The 17,945-nt window shown below is 38.4% G+C and overlaps 1 long non-coding RNA gene and 1 pseudogene across 1 annotated transcript; both read right to left on the bottom strand.

The window, feature by feature from the left end:
* Nucleotides 1-2,605: 2,605 nt before the first annotated feature.
* On the bottom strand, nucleotides 2,606-5,058 carry LOC149043820 (uncharacterized). Its single transcript, XR_016187986.1, has 3 exons — nucleotides 4,683-5,058; nucleotides 4,431-4,496; nucleotides 2,606-3,060 (listed from the first exon to the last, which is right to left on the bottom strand). It is a non-coding gene; the product is annotated as an uncharacterized LOC149043820 (long non-coding RNA).
* A 3,126-nt stretch (nucleotides 5,059-8,184) lies between these two features.
* On the bottom strand, nucleotides 8,185-13,084 carry LOC149043819 (uncharacterized; annotated as a pseudogene).
* Between the last annotated feature and the right edge of the window lie 4,861 nt (nucleotides 13,085-17,945).

Genomic DNA, 17,945 nt, shown 5'->3' with positions numbered 1-17,945 from the left:
ATAAATGTAAATTTGCCTCTGCAATGAGGTTAAAAGCTGATAATTTGTTTGCTCTGACAAAGGGCTAACACTCAAAATATCATCTTTTTAAACCTTATCAACTCAATTGATAATACTAAATTATCCTGGTATACTCTCCCACCAAGGCAGTACCACAGTTTCCTTAGAAACTTATACCCCCCTTATTCATTTATAATTATCAAAAGTCAACTAGAATTAAAAACAACAATAAACAACAACAACAAACAACAACAACAACAAAAACAACAACATTAACCACAAAAACCACCATGATTCACAAAGGCTGACCAAATGTGACCCTCCATATGATTTCAGGGACAAAGATGAGAACACACACACAACACATTAACACATTGTGCAGATTGCATAACTTTAAAATCTTGTTGTATTCCTTATTCTGTATTTAGATTTTGTGTTTGAGGTAAAAACTTCCTGTTATGGACATTATACAATTTTTGTTACGGACATTACGCTGTGGAACTTTTTCTTACACTGGTAAGAATAAGGGAATATTTTTATTTATTTAATATGAACTTTTGATAATTGACTTTGTCAGAACTGATAAATTTATCTTAATCAGGCCCAATTACAAGTTAATTCTCTTTTTTGGTTCAGCTGATAATCATAACATCAATATTAAACTTAGGTGTACATGTAATGGTGGTATCTAGTATTCCATAAAGAGCATGGTCCTTACGATTCAGTTTTAATGAGCATGCTCTAACTAGTGTTTCTGCTGTCTTTTGGTTCTTGCTTTCTGGTGCAGATTTCTAGTGTGACACCAAGTTTTACATTGGAAGAGCCCTTAGGGTTACTGATAATGAGGTTGAAATCAAATTTCTTCACCAAGTTGTCAAAACATTTAACTGGCCTCTGAGAAGCAATATTGATATTGTCCACAAGAGAAGAGTCTTCTATGACTCCAAAGAGCTTAAAGGCACTGGATGTTTCCATGTTCCAAGTCTTTCATATATCAAGAGGCTTTTTAAATATCTTCAAAAAGAAAATGTTTTCAAATAAATAATCAAACTAGCTGCAGATTGCAGTAGTTAAACACTGCTTTAATTACAAAACTTGGATTGTTCTGATCTTTTTGTAAGAGTACTATTCATTGACTGTTAATGAGCCAGTTGATACTATTTTGGAAATTTACACTGCACTGAACTGCATGAATTGACAACTTTCTCTATAGTATTATCAGTGCAATGGCCTTTGAAAGTTGAAGTATTGCTTGTTTTAAGCTACATTTCTGAAACATTGCATGTTATATTTTAATTTGTTATCTTCAGATATTATAAAAGAAGGTACTGACTCTAAATATACATGTATGTCACAAAAAACTTTATTCACACTTGGACTCACACTTTTTGAAAATTTATACTCCTCATGTCAGCATGGTGTTACTTCTCCTAATCAATGTACAGTTGTTGTTATGGTTATTGTTAATGGTGTTTAGTTAAAAGCACTGAAAACTTGGATGTGATAAATTTGAACAAAATTGGTGTGCATGTAGCATTTTATTTCTCCAAAGAGAATTACCATAATTAAAGTCATGCAGTCATAATGTCCATAATACAATATGTCTATAATGTGATGTCTGTAATGTAATGTCTTTAATATTATTTCCATTACATGAAGGGGGCTTTATGTTTTCATGTGTTTTCCATGATTTCGATAATTTACAACACTCAAGTTTAGGCCCCTAAAAAGTGAACAAGGAGCCAGGCTGACAAAAAAAATGGTTTTTAATTTCAGAGAAAACAAAAAAAGAGGACTCATGGTTTTATTATGGACATTATGTAATATCCATAACAAAATAATGTTACTTGCTCTCATTTACATGTACAAAGTACACACATTTTGGAAAAAATCTTATCCACAAGTTCTTCCTTGTGTTGAGTTCTATTAGCTTTGTTCCTTTGGTGAGATTTAATGAATAAGTGTCTTACTTAAATAGTTTTAAACCTTTCAGCGTGTCAGCCATTTTCACACACTTTTCATTGGACAAAAATAAACAGCCTCTATTAGCCATTTGCCACAAAGTCAACTTTCAGATTACTATTTTTTAAAACAATTAAAGGTCCCTTTAATCTAAAAATCCATGATTGGGCTAGATATGAAATATTTTAAATTTCATCATTTAAGCAGTTGTAAAATGGTATGGGCCATGATGATTTTTATTATTTTTACCATCCTCTAAAAATCCCTCCGGCCATCCAATGAAATATACTTTCACACAAACATTTTGGCTGTATATAACTATGATTTATGAATATCTTGAACATAATGGATTGTTTACATGTAATTGTCACAATTCATCCAGCACTGAGTTAGATTTTGTACTTCAATATGCTACAAACATCATCAAAAGTAACCTCCACATGAGAAAAAGTAATTTAAGTGTCTGCTTTAAATCCTAATGCAACTCATACACAGCCAAATGTTCCAACTTTGTTTTTGCTAATCAAGAAGTTGATAATTATAAACATGGATGTTTTCAAGTAGAAGCCTGTTGTGAACTTAAGCTTGCTATCACCTTTCTCCCAAAAATCATATGGATGGTCACAAATACAGAACCTTGCATAGGAGCAAGCAGTTGCATCCTATACTGGTAATTACACCTGCAACTTTCTAATCATTAGATGCATTTCAGCCGCAAGGTCCAACATAATAAGACATGGTGTCAAACACTATTGAAGGATTACAACATTCAATTTATACTCCTGAGCGTAAACTCAAAGGATTGAACCACTGGTTAAAGATTGATGCAAATTTAATAAGTGGCCTATCTTGCTACTTTAACATTATGTTTCATATTCAAAGCAAACTGATATTCATGAAAAAAAGAGAATAGCACATAATAACATAAACATTTTTCATTACCATGAGAATAAGACACAAAAAATCCTTACATATATGTCTTATATTAAAGAGGGAAAAATGAAAAAAAAAAAACATATATACCTACCCTGTTAAGATTTCCTGCCTTCAAAAAATCACAATATGAGCAGTCAGAAAACGATGGACATGTAATAATTTCTGAAAAAGAAAAACATAAAATAAATATTAATCAAATGTGAGAGATATTGACCGTCACAAAAATTCCATTTAAGGTGCTATATTTATTCCTTTAACTCCCATGAGTGACCAACACCAAATTTCTCCTTACAATCAACCAAATAAGTGACAAGAATTAGGAAAAATATCAATTCAGGTATAATTAGTTGATCCAATACTAAATCCTCTGAACTAACATTATAAGAATTGTATAACTGACAGTAAGGAGAATTACAAATTGGATCTGGGAGTTAAAGGGTTAAGGCAGTAATTGTTGCTATTGAACAGTGTAATGAACTGAAGAAAGCTTTAGGACAATCTGAAAGACATAGATGACATAAGGCTGTTTCACTCGATCATGCTGAAAAGGGGCTGTTGGAAAATAATTGAACTCAAGAGGAATCCTACAATGGTAAAACCTTCAGATATTTCAATTCATGGATACTGCATGTGTTTGCTATTTTTAAAACACAGCAGGTTGAACTGGGAACTGAGGATAATTTATAAATATAATATATAATATGTAAATATTTCATTCAACAAATTGCCAAGGAAAACTTCAATAGTTTTTGGGAAACTTAGCTTTGAATTGGCTGTTGCACAATTTAACATCTGCAGACTATTCAGTGGTTCCTGTTACTGGTAAAGTAAAGCTATATGCTAAGGCACAAAGAAAGATTGCTTTGGGATTAGAGTTCAAATGCTCAATAGCCTCTTCAGTGCACACTGAACCTCATTTGCCATTTTCTTTCCATCCCATCCTACTCAATGGTTATTTGTTATGGAAATCTTCCCTATCTTTTGGGTTTTCTGTATAAGAAAGCCTCTCTGTTAATATTATGTTTTAGCACTATTAGATTTATCAGCTTACATGCATCAAATAAGAGTCACATTTTGTGGAAAATAAGTTAATCATATAAAGACTGCATGATTTGTCCCAAACATTACTTTTAGTCAAATGTCCTATGGTTTATCAGATTGAATTGAAAGGCACAATAATTTTGTTGAGAAAATATCATCGATAAATAATGCCTAACTCGAGTTCTCGGAAAACATCTCATTGAATTAGAGGAGGCGAGTCATTCTCTAGCACTGGAAAATGAACTGTGAGTAAAGGCTTTCGCTTTCAGTTTCCTGTCGCCTTCGAAAATAGCAACTTCCGCCTAGACTGATACGTATTGCGTGTTCCAATCTTCACTAAAGCATTTCCCTGTCCCGTTAATCTAGATCAGAAACGACTGCTGGAAGTAAAACAGCTGGTCCGAGTCCAAAACAGACCCGTACAAAAGTATGAAATTCAAATAAAGTGACCTTTTAGTGCGCATCAATTCATAATTCATGAATCTACTTACCTCTCAGAATGGTGATTTAAACGAAATAATTACACCCAGGGTACGTGAAGAGGCTACGCAATCGTCCTGAAAAGAGAAAAAAAGTAGCTTATTTATCAAGTATATCTTCACCACACGCTTATTTCCAAAGGCTTGTGTTAAAATTTTCGTAATCATACGCATTTACGCGAGTGAAATACCGTAAGTCAACAACGGGTTATTGAAGTTTAAGTTAAAGTTACGGAGTGAATAACTTTACTATTTCGTCTGTACCTGCTCTTTCTTCTGGTCAACTCTTCTCGTGGACAGCAATGTGAGTTTAAACCGATTCGTTTCCTTGTTTCCTGATCTTCCGTCGAGAGAACGAAGAAAGTCATAAAATGTAGGTACTCTAACAGACTCAGAGAAGGGAGTTGTCCATGACATGCGCAGATAACATTATTCTCAAATGAAATATAACACCTAAAATCGAGTAACACCGTGACTATCACGCAATGAAACTAACTTTGCAATGCGTTTCTCAGCCTCAGGAAGAAACATCGTTAAAAGAATTGCAACGGCATTCTTTTAAGGTTCACGTGAACGATAAGCAACCTTTTTTTCTCCTAAAGCTGGAGACGAGTTTTCGTTAGAGTTGCTTCCACACAACAACGCGTGATTCACTTCATACCACCTCTTACTACAGGTCACGCATCTTAACGAGGCACGCACGGCAGATTTCAAATAGCATTTTATTACCAAAACTACTGACGAGTGATGCGTTCGTCTTCTTATGTCTTCAAAATTTTTAAAGGCCGGAATCTGCCCCCCCCCCCCCCACCCCCTAAAAACTCGGCCAGAAACTCTCACCTTCGACGCTCAATGCTTAATCCCAATCAAAACCTCCCTCCTTCTGATTACTAATTGTTGGAGTCTGATCAGCAAAGTTAAACTGTAAACCAAGCCTTTGAGTCTGTTCCCTTGACGTCTCCATCATCAACCCGTCCAAAGACTAGCTAGGCGAGAAGGACTGACCTAGATGGACCTGATCAGAATATTGTACGCAGTCAACTCATGGACAGAGAGTCGGACGGTCCTGCGGGGATTAAAGAAAGGAACTTTGCGACTGATTTTAAATTAAGGATAAATGCTCTCAAATATATTTTTAAGCTGACGCCTACAAAGGAAAAGCATAAAGTTTTCAAAATAAATACTTAATTCATAAAGCTCTACTAAAAAATTATTGACCTTGTTCCGTATAACTTGCAAGTTATCTGTGCAACCTCAAATAGTGAATATAAAATCTGAATTGAGCCCTAAGTCACACATTCGGAAAGACTAGCTTCATGTTGTAAGGTGCCGCTCATTATTTATCGCCTATGGGGGGCTAGAGGATTTTGGTTGTGTTACGACTTAATTTACCTGCTTCCCCCATAATATATACTTATGATTCCTCATTTACAGTCAATTGGCGGTCAGTTTTCTAGAGTCCCCCTGAAAACTCTGTTGGCGACAACTGATCAGCCTCCGTTGATTGCAAATCATGTAAACCCCATCCCCCATTCCCCTCCCCCCTCAAAGGGTGCATCCTTAAGGAACGCATGGGACATGTTTCAATTTATTTTGATTAACGGTTTGTCAATCAACAGTGCCGAATAAATTACTGTGTTTTTGATCTTTTCGATTCACTCGAATATTTGATAACTTTGAGGTCAAATATCCCCCCTTGCCAGAAAGCTACAACACTGATTTGAATGCCCCTTTCTAATCCATCGCTTCATCTCTGAAAATCATTAAAAAACTTTTTGGGTACTACCATATTTTTGTCTTGGTTGCCTTTTGAAATCTGCGACTGTGACAAGCTTCTCAACTACGAGTGTCACGCAATTCTGGCTGTAAGTGGTCATTTAAGCAAATAAACCGACATTTTATAGCTCGTTATACAAGATAATTGATCTAGGAAGCTAAGAAATGTAAACAACTTTCGAGATTTTTTGTAGTAATGGAAATTTCATATTTATAGAGAAGCATGTGGGCGAAACATTGATGGGAAAATCGTAGCGTTTTTCTCTTCTGTCGTTTACTTTAGAGATTTTGCTAAAATCGGCAAATATGGCTCTCTTATAGAAAAAAAATTCATTAGTCTTTGATTTGATCGTTTATCAATAAAGGGCAAAATTACTGAGCGCTGATTGGTTGAGAGAGGGCATTTTTTCTTAATCGAGGGCATTTTTAGTAATCAAGAGAGGGCATGATTACCTGTTAATGATTGGCTAATCCGTTGCATTGCTAATCCGTTGCTTCCCAGATAAAAATAGACTGCGCGCGTGATTTTCCTTCGTATAAATTTTGCCCTTTATTGATAAACAAGTAATCTCATGAGACCTCGTACTATTAAGGATTAATTGCACTTGAGTTTTCAAAATTTTGGAAAATTTTGAAAACTCTCGTGCAATTAATCCTTAATTGTACTTGGCCTCATGTGATTACCCATACTTATTATTATCAATATACGTGGCCAAATAGAAAATCAGCCTCTTCAAAACACACGCTCAGCGGGCCGCATAAGACTGACAGCGGGCTGCTAATGCATTATCAGCCCTACAGCTTACATGATGATTTGAAGTGACTTTGAATGCGTCATTCACTTAGCTTGTATTATTAAAACTCGCATTCTTGATATCATTTGGCCTTGTTTATTGATAATAATGATAATGACATGACTTTTTGAGGGAATATTGTTTATTTACGCCCTTGTAGTGTCATTTGCGGCCCGAGCGCTTTTCGCGCTCGGGCCGCAAATGACACTACAAGGGCGCAAATAAACAATATTCCCTCAAAAAGTCATGTTATTCCCTTATTATCACAGTTTACAATCAAGACATTGTAACAGGAAAGGAGATTTCAAAGACACATGCCGCCTACTTGTAAACACGCAAGTTCCCATGACGTGTGCAATACAGACAAGAAGCTTAGCCTTCTCACTTGAAACGAAATATTAGAAGTTATATCCCAAATTTATAAACTGCGCTATTATTCCTTAAAAATAAAACTATAACGGTTTTTTCGTAGTTACTTACTACCATCAAACATTTCATGCGGAACTTTGCTGAACTAATGTCTGTGGCGTGACTCCAAAATGTTTCATAGCAATAGGAATTATTCAAGCACGTTGCTCAAGCCGTCTGCCAGATAATAAGTTCAGAATATTCTGCAGATCTCTTTGCTATTTTCTTCCTTCTTGGTCGTTAAATATATATATTGTGTAAACTCATGCTGTAACCACATGTAGAAAATCTGCATCTCTCTCGATCGAGAGTTGGCGTTAAATTGCGTCACTTAAAGAATGAGCCCGTAATATTTTGATCAGTGGGCTTCGTGCAGGTTTCCATTTAGGTTAGGTTATATAGGGAAAAATGCGAATCATATCCAGTTGTTTTCGGGAGTAATGACAAGAAATTTGAACGAAAGGCGAGACGCAAAGGTCTGTATTTTTTAGTAGTCTAATGGTAGCTGCACCCTCCCATGCTGTCTTCGTTTAAATTTTAAATTTAAATTTTAAATTAGATAGGGAATTTACGGGTATTTGAAGAGGGAAAACTGTCAACTAAGAAATGGTTATAAATTTTCATTACCAGCTGAGCTCTTTTTGCTTGCAAATCAAACAACGAACTACGATGCGTAATTAATTAAAATTTACCTCCGGAAGCTAACAAATGAAATACGGCAAAAGTTGGCCTTTCTAACCTTCGACGGGATTACAAGTTGACTACCGCACCCCTCGGAAATGAATAATTTAAAGTTCAAGGTCCCTCCTTATTTCTGCCTTGTACGGTCAGCGTTGACTTCTAAAGCTAACTCGTCTGCATCAGCCTCTCGTCCTCAGTCATACTTACAGAGGGGGACCTCTGCAATAGACCTGTTCTAGTCAGGGCAGAAACCCGGCTGAAATATCGAGCGATCTGCTGCTCTGTCAACCAGTCGGTCTTAGAGAACATTTTCTGGCCGGTCGTCTCTTGAACTCTTCATTTTGGGGGCCACATCAGAGGCAGTTGCCTTCTTACCAGTTTCCTCTCCTGTCCAGAACGAGACAGATAAGAGATAATTTTTTGCTCTATGAAAAAAGGTAACTGCTTTTCGCGTTTTCCGAAGGGCCCATCCAAGATCCACCTGGGTAACAAGGGATTGTTCTTCAGAATCCAGCTGAGGTCTGACTGTGAACTTAGCCACCACCTACGAAATGGACAGCCTCTATCCATTTCTTCTTGATCTCGTCGTAGGCGAATTCTTTTGCCAGCTGTAACATGTGTTTGCCGATGTTAAGGTGCTTTTGGAGGGCAGCGAACGACTGAAAAACCTTGATGCATCCTTCTTCCTGACAAGAGAATTTCTCGCTTTCTTCTTCTGTCTGTGACAGATTGGGTAGTTGTAGCGATGACCCAGGATCAGACATCTGCGTACGTTGTAGATAACTACCTACTTCTATGTTTGGGTTGCTGAACGTTTCCGTTGTGACGAGCCTAATGGGGCCTTGGGGTGTTCCAAACCGTGCCAGCTGGTCTGCACTATAGAACTTTCCAGGTCCAATACCATAAGCACGCCACATTCTCAAGCCTCTATTCTCGTACGAGAAGCTATTCAATGCCTGTACGCCTGTCATGGTATGTTTGGTCATTGTTTGTGCGGATGGCTGAACTTGACATACTGCTGCATAGAAGCCCTTGACTCCACCGTACGATTCGAAGGCGGTTTTCATGTCGCTGGCTGTTTTGATACCATTACCTTCATTTAGAAAGCGGCGCATGTGACTTTTGAGGCCAGCGACCCGACGGTTGCAGATGTCTTTGCCTGCTTGTGGTTCGCTAAAGTCGTAGCGCGTGATCTTGACACCAGTGCGGTCACCGATGCTAGGGAGCGAAAGCAGAAGATAACCGCAGTGGTAACAACCGGCGTTGTCTGATCTCAAGTACACTTGGCTGAGATTTGGCTTAAAAGCCTTCAGTGTTGTCAACGTGTGTTCGATTATAGACGCCACCGCAAACCAGTTCTGAGCGCACTCATCAAATATGTGGATGTAGGTTCGTGTCTGAAGAGAATATTAGAGTGATTAATTTTAAAAAAAAAAATTCAATCCGGAATCTCTGATACATTTTTGGTTTTGGCTTCGGGGCAGTTAGTTGCCTTTTCATATTTTCGCGTTGGTACAGTTAGTGTACAACATATCAGCGGTTGCAAAAATTTGCACTGAATTTTCCTTCAGAGTTTATTTAAGAGTTGTATACTAACTTGGAAAAAAGAATGGCTCTAGTACTGTTTCGACATTAAACAAACCTCAATTTTCTCGCTGTCTGCTTTGTTAATGGCAACAGCAAATGTGCCAGGACTTTCCTTTTTGCCAAACCAATCGCGCTGCGTCTCACTGTAGCTTATTGGTAAGAACTTCATAGCCTAATTCATGATTAAAAACACGCTGCTTTGTGAAAGGGTATCGACAGCAGCAGTCTTTGCAGCATCTTGGTGAACAGATCGTACAATGTGCGACTTCCATTCTTCAAGTTTTGGTATGGCCGATTGGAGGTCATGTTGGAGTTCCTCCTGTTTCTCTTTGTTGTTATGGAGAGAAAGAGAATATAAGTAACAACAAAATTCAATGTATATGACGGCATTCTACTATTTGCTGGTAAAATTCAATTTTTGATTGCAACATGTGGGATATACTCATAAAGAAAAACACCTCACAGCCGATGCTGCGCTGATGTGAACAGGTTTCACAGTACTCAGCTTCATCGCTACTCAGCTTCATCGCTACTCAGCGTGTATACACTGCAATGATCTGCACAATTGAAAACGTGCTTGAAATGTGCAGCTTAAAGTCGGTGGACAGATAGCGTTTACCAGCTCGCAGACTTGAGGCAATTTCTCTTGCCTTATTATCTTGAAGGCCTGCATTAAGAGGAATACATTGGTTATAAACGCTCGTGTGCCCTTAACAGCATGTGCAATCCATGAGACGTCAATGATTATAAGCAAAAGGGCAAGTTTCAAGGAGGCTATCTGGGGGACCACGTAGAGAAGGACACTTATAAGAGCAATGGTTCCTATCTCAAAACTGGCCTGAATTTCAACAATCCCTAGCGCTGATTATGCAGGCACACAAATGAAAACGGTCGTAGCTTTTAAGGTTTTGAATGAATCGGGTGTTAGAATGTAAAGATGGCTTCATAGTCAGAGAGGGTGAGACTTCTCTAAACTTTCTCTCAACCTTAACATCCTCAAATTCTCCCTTCCATGGTGAGCCCTGGACTACCTCCCCTCAGAAAATACTGTTAACAAGCCACAAATATAGATACATCGTCATCATTCTCAGCAATTTCCTTCAGAAAATCAATTATCTCCTCTAGGGAGGCGACTGCATTGACATCATCCGTCTGCGTGCTGTCCAAACCCACCAATGAATTTTTCTGCGAGGCGGCGCACATCTGAAGTTCAAAACATTTCTGTGTGATAGTAACAGCCTATCACCAAGGAAACAAAACCCGCAACTGACGCTGATCTTCATTTCACATACACTTTGCTCCCGACAGTGCGCAATCACCAGCATGTAAAAACCAAAGAATAAAACAGGGCTTTACCTTAAGGATATTAAAAAGCGTTGATCTCCCGAGTGGTTTGAAGTTCGTCTCCATACAATAGGTGTGATACAGGTGTATGAGACGCGACGAGATAACCGTTCTCACGACATTAGGAATTCCCATTTTCTCGCCATTTGATAGTTTTAGCATTGTAGTTCCATATGCCACGTCTTGAAGATATGATGGACTTGATATTTAGTCTAGGAAATGATCAACCTTAACGGGATCTAACCTCGATCTAGTTATGGTTGGTGTTTCTATGAGCTGTCCAGGTTTAGCCCTATATGCATGTTTTCTCGCCTCATCAATCCTGAACTTGGTCAGTCCCGGAACAAGCTGTAGAAGTTCCGTTTTACTGTAGTCGCCGGTGAAGAGGGAGAGAATTTATTGCTGGGTGTACCAACAGTTAGCTTCATTGTAGAGGGTCACTAGTCTGTTCACCAAGATGTCCTCTTCAGAAGTAACAGAGACAGCTCGCCCGCTATGGTACTTTTCGAAAGTTTTCTGAAGCAGCCACGATGAATTCCCCGGGGCAATAGCATTCAACACGGTATCAACACGGTATCAACAGCTTGGCTGGCTTTTTTGCGGTAGTACCGTTGCGACGACGATGAAATAGTCATAATATCGGACTTGCACTGAGACCTGACTGGACTAATTCGGCCATCAGTTGACTTCATTAGATAGCTGTTAAGGTACCGCAGCTGATGCTTAACCCGCGGAGTAAGCTGCCACTCGCGAGACGTCTCTACCCCCACCGACGACTCCTGCGACGACGACGAGAGAATGTCTGAATTCGGGTCGCCCTGCTGTAGCAAAAAGAAATTAGAGAGAAAAAGCTTGTTTGGCGATTAACAGAAAACTCCGCGCATCTGACTCCACCACACGAATTATTAATAGGAATACATTTCTTCCTAATGATGATAATAATGGTAATAATAATAATAATAATAATAATAACAATGACAAGAATGATAAATCGTATTCTTAACAATTACGATCGCAATTGTTATTGTGATATATTTAATAATGGGGACGACAGTGCATGCACAGGTCCAATGACGCAGCATAGATCACTATGTCTAAAACATCAAAACTCAGAATATTGCAATTCAGAACGTTTGGGCTCAGCAAGGAATAATTCTGGGTATTCTGTATGAAAATGAGTTACGTATTATTAACATGTATTGCAATATTTTCTTTCGGCCTCTACACATCATGAAAACACATTGTGGAATGACATGTAGTCTTATCTCACTGCCAATTTCAACACGAAATCGTACGCGTAAACGTGGCAACACAAATTCGTCTTCGGTTGTCTCAGGGGACTCCCTTCCTCTCTGTTCCTGAGATGGTCCTGCAGTCTGATCCATGGACTCCACCTCTGTTGCAACTGGGATTTCACTTGTTACAGTTTCGATGTCAGAGGGAAGATCGCCCGCTTCCAAACTGTTTATGTGAGCGCCTCTGCAGTATCTGCATGTACCTGACAAACATATGATATAACCTTCAAATCAGTCACAAGTTACAAGTAAGAAAAAGTGATGTTCAGATAGGCTCCCTCTGAGTAAGCTTTTTCCATATACCTTATTCATCGACTCTAAGATACGTTACGCGTCTTACAACAATTCGGTATATAATCCGTCTACATGATGACGCAAAATGCAATAATGAATTACCAGCACCAACTGGAACGACAGTGTTCCACTTTGCTTTGACTTCTCGTGCCATCTTCGGATTGACTCCTCTCTCAACCTTACCTCTCCGATTTCCATGGAGGGGATGCTGGCATTTAGTCGAAGGTCTAAATCTCACACCAAGTCATGTACGATGTTTAGGGCATACCGTGGAATAGTGGCCTTCAGAACCTCCAAACAAGCCAACACGAGCTAAAATAAGCTCTTTCTCGGAGGAAACGCATCTATGAGATGCATTGACGTCTCTCAAGTGTTCTTTTATGGTATCCATGCACGAAGTTAGGGGTATGAGTCGTTGTCGTCCCGGAGAAGAAAAATTACATTTGGTACTGCAGTAACGCTCAAATGAACAAGACAAGTGTGCCATCCTAACTCCCTCAATTCGAGTTCTAGGTTGAATTGAGGGCTTTTTAGACGATTGCACACTTACACTAGATAGGATTAACAATATCCGTCACGCTGACTCCTTGAGAGGAAGGAAAAATATTACCGGAAGAGGAAATTCTCTTACAGTTACGTGACGTCCCAGACATGTTTATCTCCAGCTGTCACATAACATTGACCCCATTTTAAAATAACTTGGAAAAAGAGTGACCATGCAAACTACACACTTATGAAGGCTGGTCGATACAATAATAACGAAGAAATTATTTTATAACACTGTGTAAAATGCTTTAGCGTGCAGACCACGGGGAAGAAAGTCAATTCTTTGGCACATTTAATGACATCTTGAGAAACTTATTAAATGGTATAATTAGGGAGTACAAAAGAGAGGAAGTGTACAATGTAGACGGAAGTAGGAATTCATTTCATTGTTTCTTCTCAGGCTGTCACAAAAGACTTCGTAAATTGAATCATGAAGAATTTACTTTGAAATACCGTCCAGAATTTGCCTTTAATTTAAAACATTTGACAGGACTTTCGGGGGGGGGGGGAGAGGGTTAAAAGAGGTCACGTCGCCGCATCATCAGCCTGAGTCAAGAAGCGTCGAGCTGAGTGACATCGCAATCAAGTGAAATAAGTTTTCAAATGTAATGATCAATGCCGAGAGCGTGAGGAAAGGCACATTTTTTAGTCAAAGTGCAATGATTCTCCTTGCCGTATCAAAAATTCATTATGATACGGTGAGCTTGATTTTCTGCCAAGGTCGACGTGACTTTACATCGGATGTATGTCACGACCCGGCTTAGAAGCAAGATGACACTTTTTTCTGCTTATTTTTGGACGAAACTTTTTTTTTTCATAATTAACTGGAGAGTATCACTACCCGAACTAAAATAGTGAAAACTCGTTTTAATCTCTTACGCATTTCGTCTGAAAATAACAGACTTCACCAAGGAGTTTGTCTACTTTCGACCGTTTCGCTAAGGTGCTTTTCGGACGTTACGTGCACGGGTACGTGATGTGTTGGGGGGTTACAGATTTGGTGGGCAAGCAGAAAGTATTCGCAACGACGTAATGTGTGCCTACGGTGTGTTGTACATGCGTGACTTTTTCCGACGTTACACGTACGAGTACGTGTGTGTTTTAGGGTCACGGACTCAGTGTAACAAACACATCACCTACTATACATGTAACATCAATGGTTTATCATTCACAAAAGTTTCCAAAAAGTAGATAAACGACAATGATTAAAAACAAAAACAAAAGAATTGCCAATTTGCAGCGTGCAGAGACGTTTAAGCGAGACCTAAACATCTAAACCCGACACCGCGCGCCGAAACTCAATGGTGCCCTCTAACAGATGGTCGCTAGGTGCACGCAGGAAAGGCCATGACATTCAGGGAAAATAATGGCATATGAAGATGATGTTTGTAGAAGAAAATCAGGCAAATATAATAGCAGAGGTGATAAGAATATTTTGGTGTTGTCGCCTTAAAAAAAGGTCGATGATTTTTTGTTCTTCTCATGGAAGGGCTCGAGGTCACGCTACAAATAGCATTTCTGAATAGGATTTCTTTATGGTGGTGAATGATAACAAAAACACCTTCCAGGCTCATTTTCTGGGGAAATAATGCAGTTTATGAACTTGATAGAGCTATTGATATTTCCTCTCAAGCGAGAGAGCAGAGTTTCTCGTCATCCACCGTATGCAAGACCCGAAGTTGTTGTACACGGGAACTTGCATGTCAACAAATACGCGGCATGTGACCTCAAAATATCCTTTGCTGTTACAATGTCTTGATAGTAAACTGTGATAATAAATGATCAAATCAAAGGCTACTGAATTTTTTTTTCCGTAAGAGAGCCATATCTGCTGATTTTTGCAAAATCTCCAAAATAAACGACAGAAGAAAAAAGCCTTATGATTTTCTCAACAATATTTCGCTTATATGCTTCTCTATAAAAATGAAATTTCCATTTTACTACCAAAAATTTTGAAAGTTGTTTACATTTCTTAGCTTCCTAAATCAATTATCTTGTATAACGAGCTACAAAATGTCGGTTTATTTGCTTAAATGACCGCTTACAGCCAGAATTGCGTGACACTCGTAGTTGAGAAGCTTGTCATACTCGCAGATTTCAAAAGGCAACCAAGACAAAAATATTGGCAACGCCCAAAAATTTTTTAATGATTTTCAGAGATGAAATGATGGATTAGAAAGGAGCATTCAAATTAGTGTTGTAGCTTTCAGGCAAGGGGAGATATTTGACCTTAAAGTTATCAAATATTCGAGTGAATCGAAAAGATCAAAAACACAGTAATTTGTTCGGCACTGTTGATTGCCAAACCGTCAATCAAATAAATTGAAACATGTCTCATGCATTCCTTAAGGATATACCAACATGTCTGCAAACTTTCAGAGTAATATGTTAAATATAGTTGCAGTGAGAGCTTCACACATTTTACCTATTTTGAGGCGATTTCTTGGTGAAAACCCAAGAAAAACCGGGGGGGTGGTCTATCTCCCCCCGGAAATAACGCAAACAGAAACCACTTTGCAATTTTGAGTTTTGGGGTAGATCCTTTAGACTGGCAAAGTTTCACTGAAATCGGTGAGATGGTATGTAGCACGACTGCCTGATGCTCTCGTGGACACGCACTTAAACTTTTTACCAGAGCCACGACTTATTCATCACATTTCATGGCTAAAATTCCGCGCGAAAACAAATGCACCTCTTCAAGTTTAACAAAATACCTTAGATCGGAAACTAGTTCGTCAGGTCTAATTTCCTTGCTTTGAATCTGAGCACAAATGAAGAATGCTGCAAAGAATTCTTGAAAACTTTTATGCAAGAAATCCAAATTCAGTCAAGTCTTTTGCATGGTTTCCCAATTCACTTTCATTCAAATCCAATTTGTCGTTAAGTAAACCATTCAACGCTACCAACCCGAGGTGATTCAATTGCGATTTGTAAAGATCTGTCAGGTCTTCCTCCGTTTCTAATAGTCCTGTCTTTTTTCTATATCTTCTCAAGACACATTCAACCATATCAAAGTACAGTTGAGCTAAATCGTGCCTTTCCTTAAGTACTTCGTGACAAATCCTTTTATATGCGGAATTTGAGTGAATCCTTCGATCTGAAGCAACGCGTCACAACATTTTCTCACCTCTTTTCCAATTTCGTGTCTTGCTGTTGCAACTATGTGGCATCTGGGGAGTACTCTTCCTTCAATGAATTCAGAAAAATCGACAATTTACCGGATGGTGACTCATCCAATCCGTCTAATATCAATAAAATGATATTGTTGTTTGAATTCTTCATACTCGAGGAAGAAGTTGCTCATCAATGGCTTCCCAAACATCGGAATGCATTTCTGGACATTTCAGCAACAATACCGCTTTGAATGCTGTGGAGCCGCAGCCCTGAGGTGCTTGCTTTTTGGTGGCCCAGTCGTAGACGTTCTTTTTACAATAGGTGGTTTTCTTATACCAGGTTCTCCTCGTCGTACGGGTCGGACGGGTTTAGTATTGACGACATGTCAACAAATACGTTACAGATTTCTCCTCTCGTTTTCTTTCTTTGAGCCTTGTAAAAATATAGCCAAGAAAAAACTGAAACTCTTCACACCATGCAAACGGTGAAAGCCATCCCTCGCGAGTCTTGTACAGCTGGCGAATTCCATTGATAAGCTCAGTTGGATCAAAAATACCTAGCAGTAGTAAAATGAATAGGAAATCTAACGAATGCAGCATTGCGAGTAAGAATCTTATATCAATAATCATATGTTCGCAATATGCAGGAAGTTTATCTCCATGGACATGATTAATCGAGCTAGCTTGCCACAAGTCTACTGTATCTAAGCGTTAGAGTGTCCGAAGTACTGAACGGAAGGTGGTAGGTTTGAGTTGCAACTGAATAAGAGTCGTACGCTCTCACTGACCATTTCTAGTGATCCTATTGGTTCTCTCAATTTCGGTTATATAGAAATGATTTATCTAAGTGTCGCTCAGCTAAATTTTTTTTTGGCTGGGAGCAATTACTTCTTTTTGTACACTGGAAATTAACTAAAGCAAATGCTAGTCAACGTCATGTCGGTAACAAAAAATAAAAGTCAAAAAGTTTAATGTAACTTGATTAAATGGGACTTTAATTTGAAGTTTCACTTACAGCACTAGCTTCATATCAACACTTTATGGTCAAGAAAAGGTATAACGTTGCCACAACAGAAAGAACAGCCGGTTACCTTAAAAATTTCATCATAGAAATTACAGGATTTGTTTTGAAATATCTGCGCTCTAAGAGGATCTTTCTTTATGAAAACTCAACTTCGACAGCGGATCTGTTTGAGTAGCCATAATACTGGTTTCTCCGTTCGCTACCACGCAGCAAAACATTTGAACATTAGGGTATAACGTTTTACTGATTTAACCAAATGTTTATCTCATTAGGAATAGAACTCTTAAGAGCGCTTGTCTGTAAAAATCAAACATATCGCGGCAAGGGTGGAAAATTCGATTTCTTTCTTATTTTAATGTTAAATAGGCTTGGCTATAGCTAAAATCCCTGGATACTTTTTTTGGCAAAATAACTTTTTACTACAGAGAAAAATACAAATAACGAAATTCCGTTAAAATCGTCATTTTTAGCAGCAAATTATTGCACGAGTTTGAGGGCTTCGCGTGCAAAAACGAATCACTATCTCGTCTTTTAAACATTCAAATCTTCTTTTTCGACCTCATAAGACCTCACAAAATGATTTTCGTAAACATTGCGCTCTTCTTTGCGCTTAAAATAATTTAATTTCGAAAGCATGCATTTCTTTTCAGTAAAAATACTTCGTG

The sequence above is a fragment of the Pocillopora damicornis genome, chromosome 6, assembly GCF_964200805.1.
Source record: "Pocillopora damicornis chromosome 6, jaPocDami1.2, whole genome shotgun sequence".
In the NCBI taxonomy this organism is placed as follows: domain Eukaryota; kingdom Metazoa; phylum Cnidaria; class Anthozoa; order Scleractinia; family Pocilloporidae; genus Pocillopora; species Pocillopora damicornis.
The sequence above is the reverse complement of the archived record's forward strand: the minus strand, read 5'-3'. Positions and strand labels throughout refer to the sequence as shown.